The following is a 16,594-nucleotide window of genomic DNA, read 5'->3' as shown; positions in this document are numbered from 1 at the left end:
ATAATACCTTGAAATTTCTGGCTGAAAGTTCATCATGTAGCTCCCTCGCAATCACCTCCATATGTGTGAGTCCAGGGGTGGAACATATGCTACCTCAATAGTAAACCACGCCATCACTAAGCCTGTAAATGGCAGCTTGTGCACCTGCGAAATGTCTCAAGTAGAGAGTCTACCTCCTGCCCATGACACACTGTGCCTTATCCAACTTCCTAGTGTGAGCCCCCCATGTCCCGTTGCTTGTACTGAGAGTATCAAAGGTAGAAACCAAATGCTCTATGACTGTAAGAAATACTGGAGAGTAATGGGTGGGTAGCTCCCCAAGGCTATGATCAAGAATTTGCAGGGATATTGGAGAGTAATCATATGGACACCCCTGTCTCTGCCTTGGGTCTGTTGATGACCCAATTGAAGACTTGTCTCTGTTGAACAAGTCGTCCGTAGATGCTCAACAACATTTTCATCCATCCAAGGTGAGCTACTCCTAATGGTACATCTAATGTTCCTGCCCATAAGTCTCCCTAGAGGCAACACCACAAGATCCCACGTGTCGCACTAGATGCCATAACACGGCTTCAGCCATTAACACCCCAATATCCTCCCCAAGGGTGCTCCCCCCTATTGCTGAACCAATTAGGATGTATCATCGCCCACACCCACCACCTTTTTCCTCCATAAATTCTTCCATGCCTATAACCACCTCTGTAATACCTTCCCAATGCTCACCCCTACCCTTCAGTCATCAACCATTCTCATTTTTTCAATCGTCCACCCTTAACATTCCAATTTCCCCCCCTAGGTTAATCCCCCGGCCTACAGTGATTCCCACTATCGTACAACCGGTGGGGGTGTATTGTCGCCCACACCCACTACCTTTTCCCTATTTCACATCCACCATGCCTTTATCTAGCACCCCTGAACCATGCCTATATTTGTCACCAAGTGCTCCGCCATCTACCCAGGAAGGGCTGTCTTCTCCATTGCCTCAAAACCTCACGGTGAGAACGAGTATTTGATCAAAATATCATCGTGAATTAATGAAATTGATTATATTCCTTTCAATTTTTACAACTAATTGATTATTGTAGTTTGTTGCAGAGATATCAATTTGGAAATCCACCTGGGAGTGCCAAGAGGGACGAGGGTGACTTATAGATCCATACTTTAGATCGATCATGATGTTGTTTTTCCATTATGTCATTTATGGGCATGAGATTCCATTATTTATGTTGGAAATGATGTTCTATTTTGTAAAAAAGAAACATGTATAGTTGGACCTATTTTGAATAAAAATACATAAATTTATACTTGTGTTGATGACAACATCTTCATTCAATTTTAAATCGTTATGTGGATGCGATGTTATATTCTATCAATGTTACATTACTTTTGATGAATAGTTGTAATAGATTTTTCGTTTATTATTTACAAATTATCAAGTTTATAAGTTAAGTTACTTATATATTTATATCTTATTTGATGTTTAAAATGTAATCTTAAGACTTATACCTCGCACCTCAAGATTAATCTGTCTAAAAATACATAAGCCTTTCTAACTTGATACTAGATTTTTCGTTTATTATTTACAAATTATCAAGTTTATAAGTTAAGTTACTTATATATTTATATCTTATTTGATGTTTAAAATGTAATCTTAAGACTTATACCTCGCACCTCAAGATTAATCTGTCTAAAAATACATAAGCCTTTCTAACTTGATACTAGATAAAAAACAATAACCACACATTACAATCCAATATCACTTTAAAAATATTCTTACAAAGTCTCTTAACAAATATGTAACCATAGATATTTTTATCATAAGCTACCATACAATAACGACTCTTAAGTATACACAAAATATATATCGAAAAAAATATGACAGCTTAAATATATTTTCACATCCTCGACCCTAGAATATTCATTTATTTCTTTATATATGAATTATAGTTTATGGTTTATGTTCATATTCCATAGATTTTACATGTGAGAATCAACCCATTTAATAAACATGTACTTGTTATTTAACCTCTTTAACCTTTATTGAAACTGTGCATATACGGAAACTGGGCATATACGGAAGATGTGCGCATATACGGAAACTGGGCATATATGGAAGATATGCGCGTGTCTTCCGTCTATGCATAGTTTCCGTCTATGCCCAGTTTCCGTACATGCGCACATCTTCCGTATATGCCCAATTTCCGTATATGCGCACATCTTCCGTATATGTCCAGTTTCTGTATATGCGCACATCTTCCGTATATGCCCAGTTTCCGTAAATGCGCACATCTTCCATATATGCACAGTTTCCGTATATGCGCACATCTTCCGTATATGCCCAGTTTCCATATATGCGCACATCTTCCGTATATGCATAGTTTCCGTATATGCACACATCACCCGTATATGCCCAGTTTCCGTATATGCGCACATCTTCCGTATATGCCCAGTTTCTGTAAATGGAATTTGTACACATCTTCGGAAGATGTGCGCATATATGGAAACTGGGCATATACGGAGGACGTGTGCATATACAAAAACTATGCATATACGGAAAATGGGCATATACGGAAGATGTGTGCATATACAGAAACTGGGCATATACGGAAGATGTGCGCATATACGGAAACTGGGCATATACAGAAGATGTGCGCATATACGGAAAATGTGCATATACGGAAGATGGGCATATACGGAAGATGTGCGCATATACAGAAACTAGGCATATACGGAAGATGTGCGCATATACGAAAACTGGGCATATACGGAAGATGTGCGCATATACGGAAACTGGTCATATACGGAAACTGTGCATCTTCGAAAGATGTGCGCATATACGGAAACTGGGCATATACGGAGGATGTGTGCATATACAAAAACTGTGCATATACGGAAACTGGGCATATACGGAAGATGTGTGCATATACGGAAACTGGGCATATACGGAAGATGTGCGCATATACGGAAACTGGGCATATACGGAAGATGTGTGCATATACGGAAACTGGGCATATACGGAAGATGTGCGCATATACGGAAACTGGGCATATACGGAAGATGTGCGCATATACGGAAACTGGGCATATACGGAAATTGGGCATATACGGAAGATGTGTGCATATACGGAAGATGTGCGCATATATGGAAACTAGGCATATACGGAAGATGTGCGCATATATGGAAACTAGGCATATACGGAAGATGTGCGCATATACGGAAACTGGGCATATACGGAAGATGTGTACATATACGGAAACTAGGCATATATGGAAGATGTGCGTATATACAGAAACTAGGCATATACGGAAACTGGGTATATACGGAAGATATGCGCATATACAAAAACTGCACATATACGGAAACTGGGCATATACGGAAGATGTGCGCATATACGGAAACTGGGCAAATACGGAAGATGTGCGCATATACGGAAACTGTGCATATACGGAAACTGGGCATATACGGAAGATGTGTGCATATACAAAAACTGCGCATATACGGAAACTGAGCATATACGGAAGATGTACGCATATACGGAAACTGGGCATATACGGAAGATGTGTGCATATACGGAAACTGTGCATATACAAAAACTGCGCATATACGGAAACTGTGCATATACGGAAGATGTGTGCATATACAGAAACTGAGCATATACGGAAGATGTGCGCATATACGGAAACTGCGCATATACGGAAACCGGACATATACGGAAGATGTGCGCATATACGGAAACTGGGCATATACGGAAGATGTGCGCATATACGGAAACTGGGCATATACGGAAACTGGGCATATACGGAAGATGTGTGCATATATGGAAACTGGGCATATATGGAAGATGTGCGCATATACGGAAACTGGGCATATACGGAAGATGTGTGCATATACGGAAGATGTGCGCATATACGGAAACTGGGCATATACGGAAGATGTGCGCATATACGGAAACTGGGCATATACGGAAGATGTGTGCATATACGGAAACTGGGCATATACGGAAGATGTGTGCGTATACGGAAGATGTGTGCATATACAAAAAATGCGCATATACGGAAACTGGGCATATACAGAAGATGTGTGCATATACGGAAACTGGGCATATACGGAAACTGTGCGCATATACAAAAACTGCGCATATACGGAAACTGGGCATATATGGAAGATGTGCGCATATACGGAAACTAGGCAAATACGGAAGATGTGCGCATATACAGAAATTGTGCATATACTTCACTGGGCATATACGGAAGATGTGTGCATATACAAAAAATGCGCATATACGGAAACTGGGCATATACGGAAGATGTGCATATACGGAAGATGTGCGCATATACGGAAACTGAGCATATACGGAAGATGTGCGCATATATGGAAACTGGGCATATACGGAAGATGTGCGCATATACGGAAATTGGGCATATACGGAAGATGTGTGCATATACGGAAACTGGGCATATACGGAAACGGGGCATATACGGAAGATGTGTGCATATACGGAAACTGGGCATATACAGAAGATGTGCGCATATACGGAAACTGGGCATATACGGAAGATGTGTGCATATACGGAAGATGTGCGCATATATGGAAACTGTGCATATACGGAAACTGGACATATATGGAAGATGTGCGCATATACGGAAGATGTGCGCATATACGAAAACTGGGCAAATACAGAAGATGTGCGCATATACGGAAACTGTGCATATACGGAAACGGGGCATATATGGAAGATGTGTGCATATACAAAAACTGCACATATACGGAAACTGGGCATATACGGAAGATGTGTGCATATTCGGAAACTGGGCATATACGGAAGATGTGCGCATATACGGAAACTGGGCATATACGGAAGATGTGCGCATATACGGAAACTAGGCATATACGGAAGATGTGCGCATATACAGAAACTGGGCATATACGGAAGATGTGTGCATATACGGAAGATGTGCGCATATACGGAAACTGGGCATATACGGAAGATGTGCGCATATACGGAAACTGGGCATATACGGAAGATGTGTGCATATACGGAAACTGGGCATATACGGAAGATGTGCGCATATACGGAAACTGTGCATATACGCAAGATGTGTGCATATATGGAAGATGTGCGCATATACGGAAACTGGGCATATACGGAAGATGTGCGCATATACGGAAACTGAGCATATACGAAAGATGTGCGCATATACGGAAACTGTGCGTATACGGAAACTGGACATATACGGAAGATGTGCGCATATACGGAAACTGGGCATATACGGAAGATGTGTGCATATACGGAAACTGGGCATATACGGAAGATGTGTGCATATACGGAAACTGGGCATATACGGAAGATGTGCGCATATACGGAAACTGTGCATATACGCAAGATGTGTGCATATACGGAAGATGTGCGCATATATGGAAACTGTGCATATACGGAAACTGGGCATATACGGAAGATGTGCGCATATACGGAAACTGAGCATATTCGGAAGATGTGCGCATACACGGAAACTGGGCATATACGGAAGATGTGCGCATATACGGAAATTGTGCATATACGGAAACTGGGCATATACGGAAGATGTGCGCATATACGGAAACTTGGCATATACGGAAGATGTGTGTATATACGGAAACTGGGCATATACGGAAGATGTGCGCATATACGGAAACTGGGCATATATGGAAGATGTGCGCATATACGGAAACTGTGCATATACTGAAACTGGGCATATACGGAAGATGTGCGCATATACAAAAACTGCGCATATACGGAAACTGGGCATATACGGAAGATGTGTGCATATACGGAAATTGGGCATATACGGAAGATGTGTGCAGATACGGAAACTGGGCATATACGGAAGATGTGCGCATATACGGAAACTGGGCATATACGGAAGATGTGTGCATATACGGAAACTGGGCATATACGGAAGATGTGCGCATATACAGAAACTGTGCATATACGGAAACTGGGTATATACGGAAACTGTGCGCATATACAAAAACTGCGCATATACGGAAACTGGGCATATACGGAAGATGTGCGCATATACGGAAACTGGGCAAATACGGAAGATGTGCGCATATACGGAAACTGTGCATATACGGAAACTGGGCATATACGGAAGATGTGTGCATATACAAAAACTGCGCATATACGGAAACTGGGCATATACGGAAGATGTGTGCATATACGGAAACTGGGCATATACGAAAGATGTCCGCATATACGGAAACTGGGCATATACGGAAGATGTGCGCATATACGGAAACTGGGCATATACGGAATATGTGCGCATATACGGAAACTGGGCTAGATGATCAATTTTTTGGTGATAACACTCCATTTGTTGTGTTGATGCTAACTATGAAACAATAATTCTGATGACCTTATAGATATAGTTAATAAAAATCTTTGGCAACAAGAATAAGGGGATTATAATTGTGTATATTATATATATATTTCATATCACAATATTAATCCACACTTTTCATGACTATTTGTGAGCGGAAATGCAAGTAGAAATCATTGAGGAAAGCCATGAATCAGATTGTTTGAGCTTTTTCAACTTGAACATTCTCTATAAGAAAATTTATCTTCTTTGTTACAACTATATTTTGCATTTATGTGGGATGGAATTACTAATCATATGATTCCTAGTATGTACATTGAGCAATATTTACTCTTATCACCATATTAAGCATCTTCAATATAATAGGATATTGAGTTATTTGTCCTCGTTACTGATGGTCATCTTACAACCTCTTATCCATTAAAGTTAAGTGCAATTGGTCATACACAAACAAAATTTGAAAAAGGTAGGAAAAGGACCCCATATAGCATGAGCTGCTCTTTTTCCCTCAAGATTTAGAGGCAAGGATCTATTAGGAGAGTGATGTATAAAAGTAAGTTTATGATTAGATATTTTGTATATCGATTCATATTTTCAACAATAATATTTATTTTTAATCATTTGATATTTCTTATAAATAGATTTTTATTACATAAGACCTCAAATAGATCATTGCCATGTTTAGTATTTTAATTAGTGTAATAAATCCTCACTACCCATTGAATCAATTTGGAGTACAAGTTACGGATTTAGTATCCCTCTTTCATCTAAATCGATAGGGTGTTCCCCTTAACTCATATCATCCTTCTATTAGTAAAAATAAAATATAATTACACATTTAAATACCGTTTTGAACATGGATTTGTCCACGTTTTTAAGACTTTTAAGTCATTCCTACTTGTGGAGCAAGTTCTTCAAACCATTTTTTTTTCTTTCTTATATTTTTTATTATTAGTATTTGGTGTAATGGTATTTCTCACATGTGATACACTTCTTCTTATTGGTGTTATTTAATGACAACAATGTTGGTGAAATCTAGTTGTGTCATCTACTCTCATAATCATGTTACAGTTATTAATGGTAAACAAAAATACATCCACACCTTATCATAGAATAAGTATTTGACGTAATGCATTAAAAGTATATTTTTATACATAATGGACTAAAAGTATTTTTTTTATATGGTATCATCATGATAATTTCATTGAAGTGATCCACAACTAAGATAAGATAGTCATTATCCCTATTAATGGTCAACAAACATCCAATAAATATATTAAAATTAATTCCCACGGTTTTCTCATTAATAAAACTCCAAGAAATTTTCACAATTTTTAAATTATTGAATTAAATGTTATTCAGAGAAAACAATATTTGAAAAATGTGGTTACCATTTGTGTCATCTATGAAAATAAGAAATATATTTATAGTATGGTATTCTTCTCCACCCCAAAGTTTCCTAATATTTTATTTGTTTGAAATTTATTCACCAAGAATGTAAATTTAACATATAACTTGTAAATGAGAAAAAAAAATCTAATTGATCATTGCTAGGGATGATATATTTTTCCAAATTTACCAGAAAGTGCATTGATCTCCATCCATATGAAGTGGTTCCTTGTGGAGGCAAATTAGCCATGAGAAACAAGCATGTACTTCATAGGTAATCAAACTTAGATACAAAGGAAAATCACACACTACTTTAACCACCCATGCTAGACCCCATTGACCATGTTTGATATTTTTGAGAATGGTGTTCCTCATGCAATAGTGGTAATATGTGAAATCTTGAAGTAGCACAAACAGAATTCAACTTTAACAAAATGTTTTTTTTTTTCTAGGTTGTCTTATAGTTATTCATGTTTTGTTGTTATCATAAAATTCCATAGAATTTGTATATGCATATAAAGTATAGACACAATTAAGCTTATTTGAAAACATTTAAACCATAGTGTTAAATTGCAAAACCATCATCAATTCAATTGATAGTCACCATGATAGGAGATCAGTGTCATTATTTGTGCTTTCCTTTTGGTAATTAATCATGATGTTTAATTTATACTAACAAATAAGTGATTGACTTCACGTAACATTCATCATAATGCTATTCTATGTTTGTGGAATTTCAAGGTGCTTATTATCATTGTGAACAATAGTTTATTTCTTGAGTAAATATTGTAGTGAATGTTCACTACTTAAACCAATATATACATATGTTGGTGATGGATCTTGAACATTTAATTAATACCACCCATATGGCATGTTTATAAGAATCCATCTCAATCTCAAATGCTAGATGAATATCATGTGAGATGAGAATCATGGTAGTCTTATGAAATGACACATTTGGAAGAGCACCTCCTTGATAGAGGTCAATGTGGTTCTCCAACTTATAGGGTAGAAGACTTTGCCTATGTTTCCCTATGATAGAGTTTAGAAATAAATCAAGCCAATAATAAGAAAAAGAAGTCTCATTCAAAATAAATTTAAATGTGCATTGTAAAACCTATTATATGGGGTGTTAAAAAAGTAGGAAAAAGAAAAAAAGGAAAAAGATATGAATAAAAATTAAAATTCATTTGGATAAACATTTTTAGAATAATAATTAGCACCATGTAACATTTCATTAGCTTGAAATGCATTTGTTTTGGAGATAGAAACCATATAAAATTCAAAACAGTTAACCATTTAAAGTAATTCACTAACCACTTAACTAACTTAGGGATACCAAATTTCCATATGTATCTTATTTATTATAATACATTACATTTTTTTATAAAAAATAAAAAATGTTTCATGTGATACTCAATGTAAACTAGCTAATATACCATTTAAGAACATTGCTTGAATCATAAATATTTTGATAATAATCGATTTATATGATAAATATTTTTATATAGATAATGTAATTTTTTTAAAATAAAAATTTATTTTTAAATACATTTTCTTAAAATATTTCCAAAATAACCCATTTACTTATAGAATTTATTTTACAATTCAAAATAAAAATAAAATAATACCTATATAAATTCAAAATATGATTCCCTACTCATTGATGGTATGTGGAGGGCTTTTGGTACTTATACCTAGTAAGATTGTGAGTGGAGCAAAGGGAGCTTCATGTTGGACAAGATGGCTTGGGATCCTAGTATTGGAGGATTCCTTCATGATAAGATAGTGCAGAGGTGAGGAACAATTCAATGGCACATATGGGACCCTAGCATAAGTTGGCAATGACAGTGGGGATCAATGGCTAGAGAGGATGATTTTTAAGGAATTTCTTGAGGACAAGCAATCTTTGGCGGGGAGGACTGTAATATCACTAATTTTGATTTTTAGCGTTAGAGACGAGTTTTGGGAGAGGGCGCAATTCTAGTATTGGGACTTAGGAGGAAAAGGTAAAAAATGCGGCTCTAATGGAATATGGGGCCAACATGAAGTACGCACTTGGGGAAGAAGGAATTCAAATCCCTTGAGGCAAATCATGTTGGTGGAGGGACCCACAAGGAATGCATGACCAAAAATTATAACAGGAAGGAATGAGGGAGAAATAGGGGTCTTTTGTCTATTTGAAAATCAAAATTTCCTTAGTTGTTTAGCTGAGCCAACATTGTGTTGTTTAGCATAAGAGCTTCCTAAGGAGAGAAGCTCAACCTTTCTTCGGTGGACTTCAAGTGTGAACCAAGGAAGTATTTCCTTCACATCTAAGACCGGAATAAGTGTTAGTTGCAGGTCATATGCATTTTTGGAGCATAACACACAGTCCTAGAGCCACCATTGTGTAGAGGGAGAATTCACTGGTCATTTATAGAGGAGGGTTGTAGGGAAATTGTCCAGAGAAGATATAGGAGAATCCTTTCATTGTTTTCGGGAGTGTAGAGGGAACCTACAAACAAGAGGGTCATCCCATAGAAAGATCTCGTTTCATCACACGCAGGACTGTGTCATCTCCTCCATGACTGCACAGTTGTTGGAGTAAGATTTGTTGGGGAAGCATTATCATGGGGATTTTGGAGCTGGGAGATGGGATATCATTTGGAGGGCCATTTGAGGAGGATTGTTGTAGTTTGGAGTGCAGATATTGACAGGATCAGTCACAACACCAAAATTCGTATTTGGAGGAGGGCCAAGCTGTGAAGGGTCAATTTTTGAAGGTTGGAACCAAGGGAAACCCTTTCTGGGATTTTATGGGTTTTGGGCTAGGATCTCAATCCCAAATTCCTAGAATTTTCAGGGTGCTCTAGCGTGGGAAAATCAGGGGGCGAAGTTAGGAAGCAATGTTGTTTTGGATCAGCAACACAGTTTTCTGAAGGAGCTGATTATAGTACCCATTGGGATGTCTTGTACTAATCACTTGATTCCTGTATCTTGCATTGTGTAAGCTCAAGTGCACTTTCTCTAACTCATTTGTACCACAACAGATATTATTAATAAAATTTGGTCAGTTTGGGGATTTGTATAAATTTTTGGTTTATGTGTACGCATTTTTGAAATTTTCTACATTATTTAGTTTTGCATGTATTTTTTATCATTGTAAGATTTCCACTAGGAATATTACAACTTTGTTAACCATAATCCTTTTAAGGTATCTTTGGGGTTCCAACCATTTCCCCCCATTATGTAGCTCTACCCATTTCATCTTCACTGGTGCAATTCTCACATGCTCAAGTTGAGGTATATATAGTATCAATTTTTTTTAAAAATATCCACCACCTCAAAAAATAGATTCATGATATCCTACAAAAAGCTAAGGCCAAGTACAAGTAGAAGCATGAACAACATCAAGTTACAAACAAATTTCAAGTTCGTGCTAAGTTGTTTTGGCAACTCACATTTATAGAAAGATTACTTCATAGGCCACCATAGGCCCACTCAGGCCACCTTGATATAGTCCTTACAAAATCACAAAGGTCGTGGGTGAAAGTTCTTTCGAATTGAGTACCCCCTCTTTCCTTAGATTGCATCTAGTATTTAATGTGGAGTTATTGGTATTTTGCATCTCTATTAGACATGTTGAAGGAACATGAGTATTTTTTCCCCATAAAACTCAATCTTGACCAGATTGAGTAGGCTTTAGTAGACTAGATCATGGGCACTGAGATGAAGACTACTTGTCGTCGAAATATACAACTCTACTGAGTTGTTAAAGTAAGGAAAATTCTTCACTAAGGCAAGTGACTCACTAAGAGATACATTCAAAAAATGTTTCCCCATATGATGAGGGAAATTGATGCAATGGATACCTTTTCTCCCTATGAGAAGAGGATTGTTTGAGGTGGATATTGATGGCCACCCACCTCTTCCACTGACTCAACAATTCTCTATCTTCTTGGCATATGTTTATGGTTTTTTCTGGTTTCAAAATTTTAGGAACATTTCAATCCCCTAAATGGTGAATTTTTGTTATTCAAGGGGCCAAGGTTTGACGTAGAATTGTCTCACCCTAGCCATAAGTTGAAATCCCGGGATATTTGTTTCCAACAAGCTACTATGCATTGCAAAATGATATTGTATGCAAATGTTGTGCCCATGCTAAGTTCATGTATCAACTAACTACCTTGGGGATCACAAAAATTTTGGTACTTCATCTCCTAGAGTTAGGTTTTTTTACCTTTTGCCCCAATCTTATATCGTGATGTTATGGGTACTTGTGAAAGCTTCGTAAAAATATAAATATCTTGTATCCTTCATTTTTTACTATACACACTTTTTCCTCTTTTTAAATTTATTTATTCGTATTATGTCTTGTATTATTTTCGAATTATATAACTATATATGCAAATATATATAACCATGCTTTGAAAAATGTTTCATGCTCTTCATCCATTAGGATGAATCCCCCTCCATTCAAAAGGCAGAGACCTCTCACCATTATTGAAGTCACGGTAGTGGTCATCCCCAACTTTCAAATAACATTATTTTAATTGCAATATCTTTATGCTTATTATTAATACGATATAATTTGAAAACCCTGTTCAATTACTTTGCCATTCGCATTTGACTATTAGAATATATATCACTTTGATCTCTTATTAGAATCTATATCACTTTGATCCCTTCTTAAAAATCTATTTAGAAATTCAAAAAATTGGTAATACTTCTTATTCATATATTTATAAAGTATTTGATGTACTTAATAGACATATACGAAAATAACACTGAAGTTTCATTCAATCACACCTTTTTCCTATGACATGTACACATGATTGAGTACAAAATTTCCACGAGTATTATATATGAATAAATACATGTGATGTTTCTTCATGGACATTAGATATGATGAAGTAAATTGAGTATATTGGATTATAGAGAGGGAGTGTTGTTTAAGTTGGAATGAATTTATATCTAAGATCTTAGTGAAAGTTTTTTAAGGAAAAAAATATCGAAATATTTTTATAAAAGTTATAAAAAGTAATGATTTTGTTCGTAAATTAGGTTTAAATGTTTATATATATATATATATATATATATGAAATTTTATTAATTTATATATTTTTATTTTCTATTAATTTAAATTTATTAAGATTTAAGAAGGATCAAAGTTTTTAGAGTGTAAATGTTTTTATGAAAGATTTATATTTCGAGGGATTTGAATTTTTTTGGTGTTTGAAAGATTTAAAGTCAAGATAGATGTACACTATTTATATGTCTTCAATTTCGTTATGATATGAAATTTACTAAATATCATTTATAATCTAGAGGGTACTATCAAGGATTCACTTCAAAAGTTACACAAAGATTAAGGTGAATAATAATAGAATAATATTCAATGATGAAGGAGATGTATCATAGAAAACTAATTAGATGCATATAATAAATGATAGGTATATTATATAATGACCAGTCTCAATATATCTTCTTCAACATTTATTTTACTCACACTTACTAGCTTTCCTATATAATTGGTAGGTATCAAGCAGTCTCATTCTATTATATCACTATTGAAAGCAATGTGACTACTTTAATGCTTGTCCATTATATCATTATGAGATCAATGCAAGTACTTGTTTTATGGAGGTTTTTGTTAGTAAACAATAACTTGCAATATTGATACTAATATATCATGAAATATACAATTAAAATTGATTGTTTAAGTTTGACAATGATATATAGTAAATATCTCAACATATATTATAAGTACTACATTGCAACATTGGATGAATGTTTGTTTGCATGGTTAACTACATATGTCATTCACATTCAATTCAACCATATAGAAAGACTTCAATTGTGTGTTCCAGACATTCATTAATTAAAAAATGTACATTTTCTACAAGAAACACATCTTTTTGTATGTCTCCCCAAAAAATATGCATGATATGTGTATAAATGGTTGAATACGCCTATAGATTATACCTCCATTAAAATAAATTACAATCATTCGCATTCATGGGATTTCTCTATAATTACTTGTGTGTGCAAACTATTGAATGCAATCCCTTCATACACATTTTGCTATTCAAAGCACTTGGGTCATTAAGATTTAAAAGATATTAGGGGAAGATAAGCATTTCAATCTTACAAAATTAGACTTCTTAAAGGTCTATCATGCCGTGGATCCTAATGGCTTACAACATATCCATATGTGAAATGTCACTATATCCATATATTTGTAACATACACATTTTACTCAATGGTGAAACAAACCTCCCATGTTTAGGAGTTGGGTATTAAGAGAGTGGGCAAATGGAGAAATATGGAGGAAATGGAGGGAAGCTTTTAGTTTTTTTTTTTATTTGTTATTATAGTGATCATGGAAGTTATAATATTTACATAGAAGTAGAACCTTACCAATATCTTCTTTGTTGATAGGGATATTGGTTGTGTCATTCCCTTCCTTTTTAAAGCAAGAAAATTCAGAAATATAAAAAAATAGTAAACAATTTAACTAATTTATAAATTTTAGATCTCACTCTTAACTCATTAGTCAATTCTAAGCTTTATGAAACTTTCTCAATAAATTATTTTATAATTTTAAATTTTATAATAAAAATATGAAAATTATTTTTTAATTATAGATATTAGTTTTTATTATTATTTTAAAGTGAATATATTATATTAACATTACCTATATATATTCCAACATCTATATCACACAAACATACCACTCAAAATAATCATTTGTATTAAATTTATTCAATTATAACATTATATTTTTTTAAATATCAATACACTTTATTTTAACATTGTAAATAAAAATTACTGCAACATAATTTTTTGTTATATTAATTTTAACAAACTCTAAATCCATTTATAACTTAATTCACTTAAACAAAACAAACACCAAACCAATTCACTCTTCAATAAACTCAAAAATATATTCAATCCCCTTCCGCTAATGTGATTTTTCAAAATTTTAACTCTTCCAATTCACTCTTCAATAAACTCAAAAATATATTCAATCCCCTTCCGCTAATGTGATTTTTCAAAATTTTAACTCTTCCTCGCCCCCACACTATGATTTTCCAAAGTCTCAACTCCTATGGCTCACTTCGATTGCGGGTTTTTAGGTGGGAGGGTTAAGTGGCGTATGGAAGCCAATATTATTATTATTGATGTAGTTTCTTGTGGTGAAAGCAGCGAGATTTTTTTTATTCATTTGAATCAAAAAGTTATATCACTGAACATTTAAGACTGAAGCCTCATCAAAATAGCTGTTAGAAAGAGCACCACTGATCAAAAACTCATAATTGACTGTAGTAAGTATGTTTGTTAATGTGATCAATACAAACTTGACATAAGAATAAAATCTGTTTTTATACAAGAACAATACATAAAAAGTGATAGATACACATGAAGCGTCTCAGAAACATAGGAAACTCTTGGAAAAACTGATAGCTGAGGTTTAAAAAACCGCTTTGCATAGAAAATATGGAATATCCTTCATCCGTTGAGCAGGAAAGCTGACTCAACCAAGTGTAACAGTCTTTCTGAGATGCTGGAGAGATCTGAGGAAACGTCTAGTCTACGCGAAGCAGGTGCACACTCTGAGCAATGTCACCATCAAACTCTTCAAAATGAATATGACCAGGACCCAAAGATTAGCGTATTTAGAAAGCCCGTCTGTTGTGGTGTTGATCTCCCAATAAATATGGTTGAAATTGATTTCCCGGAAGTGATTCTTTGTTTTTTTTGGTTTTCCAAGCTGCAAGGTTTAGCAATTTTAGCTGGGTATTAACCGCTAGCCAGTTAATGAGACATTTGGAGTCACTAAGGATTTGTATACATTTTATATTTCTTAGATTAGCCAAAAATATAAGAGCCTAAAAAACAATTAGTTATATTTTCGTATTTGTTCCATGTCCTGCTTGGATTCTAGAAAATACAGGGCCTAAAAAACAATTAGTTATATTTTCGTATTTGTTCCATGTCCTGCTTTTAGTTTTATCATTCCCATCACTTTTGTTTTCTTGTGCAACTCAATCAAAGAACCCAATCGGAGAAAAATGCCAGGGAATTGTATTATTCTCAGGTTTTTTTCTGCTTTGGATTTAGGTGAATTCCCTGAAAAATGCAAATATTAGTGTTTTTGAAAATGACTCTGTTCCTGAGTAACTAGGTGCCCCAGGCAACAAAGATAGGGAAAGACCATTTTTTTTTAACTTTTCCACCTAGTAATTTAGAAAATACTTAAAAGTGGTATGTTCCAAATAGAAAAGCCAAGAGAGGCAAAATTATGTCTCTTACCCATTTCAATTATAACTTCTTTCGAATTTATTAGCAAGTTTGGAAATCATGTGTTGGTGCTTATTAATTCACTCACTGCCGTGGAAGAAATTATGAAACTATCAAAAATGCCGAGCAATGGCATTTAAAATTACTAATTTGTGGCATTCAATTGCCACCAAATTGTGTAAATTTAGCTGCTACAAATCGAATTCATAACACTTAGTTCAACACTGAGAAATGCACTATTCCCATGTTAGCAAAAATGCTCTTGAAGTTTACATTATAAGTATGTGCATGCAAATGAATTTGATCTTGCTCCCCCTGCAATTCCTTGCCACACAAAATGTTTGCAACTTAAACACCATGGACAGATTCTGCACTGCACATGCTTCATTGTCCTGGAAGTCTACCATTTTTCCACCATGCTCTAGCATCTTCGTCGGTGGCAAATTCACGTCAAAAATGCTAATTAATTATAGAATCCCTTTGAACGAAAGCATGGATCAGGCTCTGTAAGGTCTTAGCCGCGCCGCTCTGGCGGTGCTTCGACGGAGGGGGCGCGGCCC

The sequence above is a fragment of the Pinus tabuliformis genome, chromosome 4_2, assembly GCF_031772625.1.
Source record: "Pinus tabuliformis cultivar Carrire ecotype Pingquan chromosome 4_2, CPIR1, whole genome shotgun sequence".
Classification (NCBI taxonomy): Eukaryota; Viridiplantae; Streptophyta; class Pinopsida; order Pinales; family Pinaceae; genus Pinus; species Pinus tabuliformis.
Note: the sequence above shows the minus strand (reverse complement) of the source record.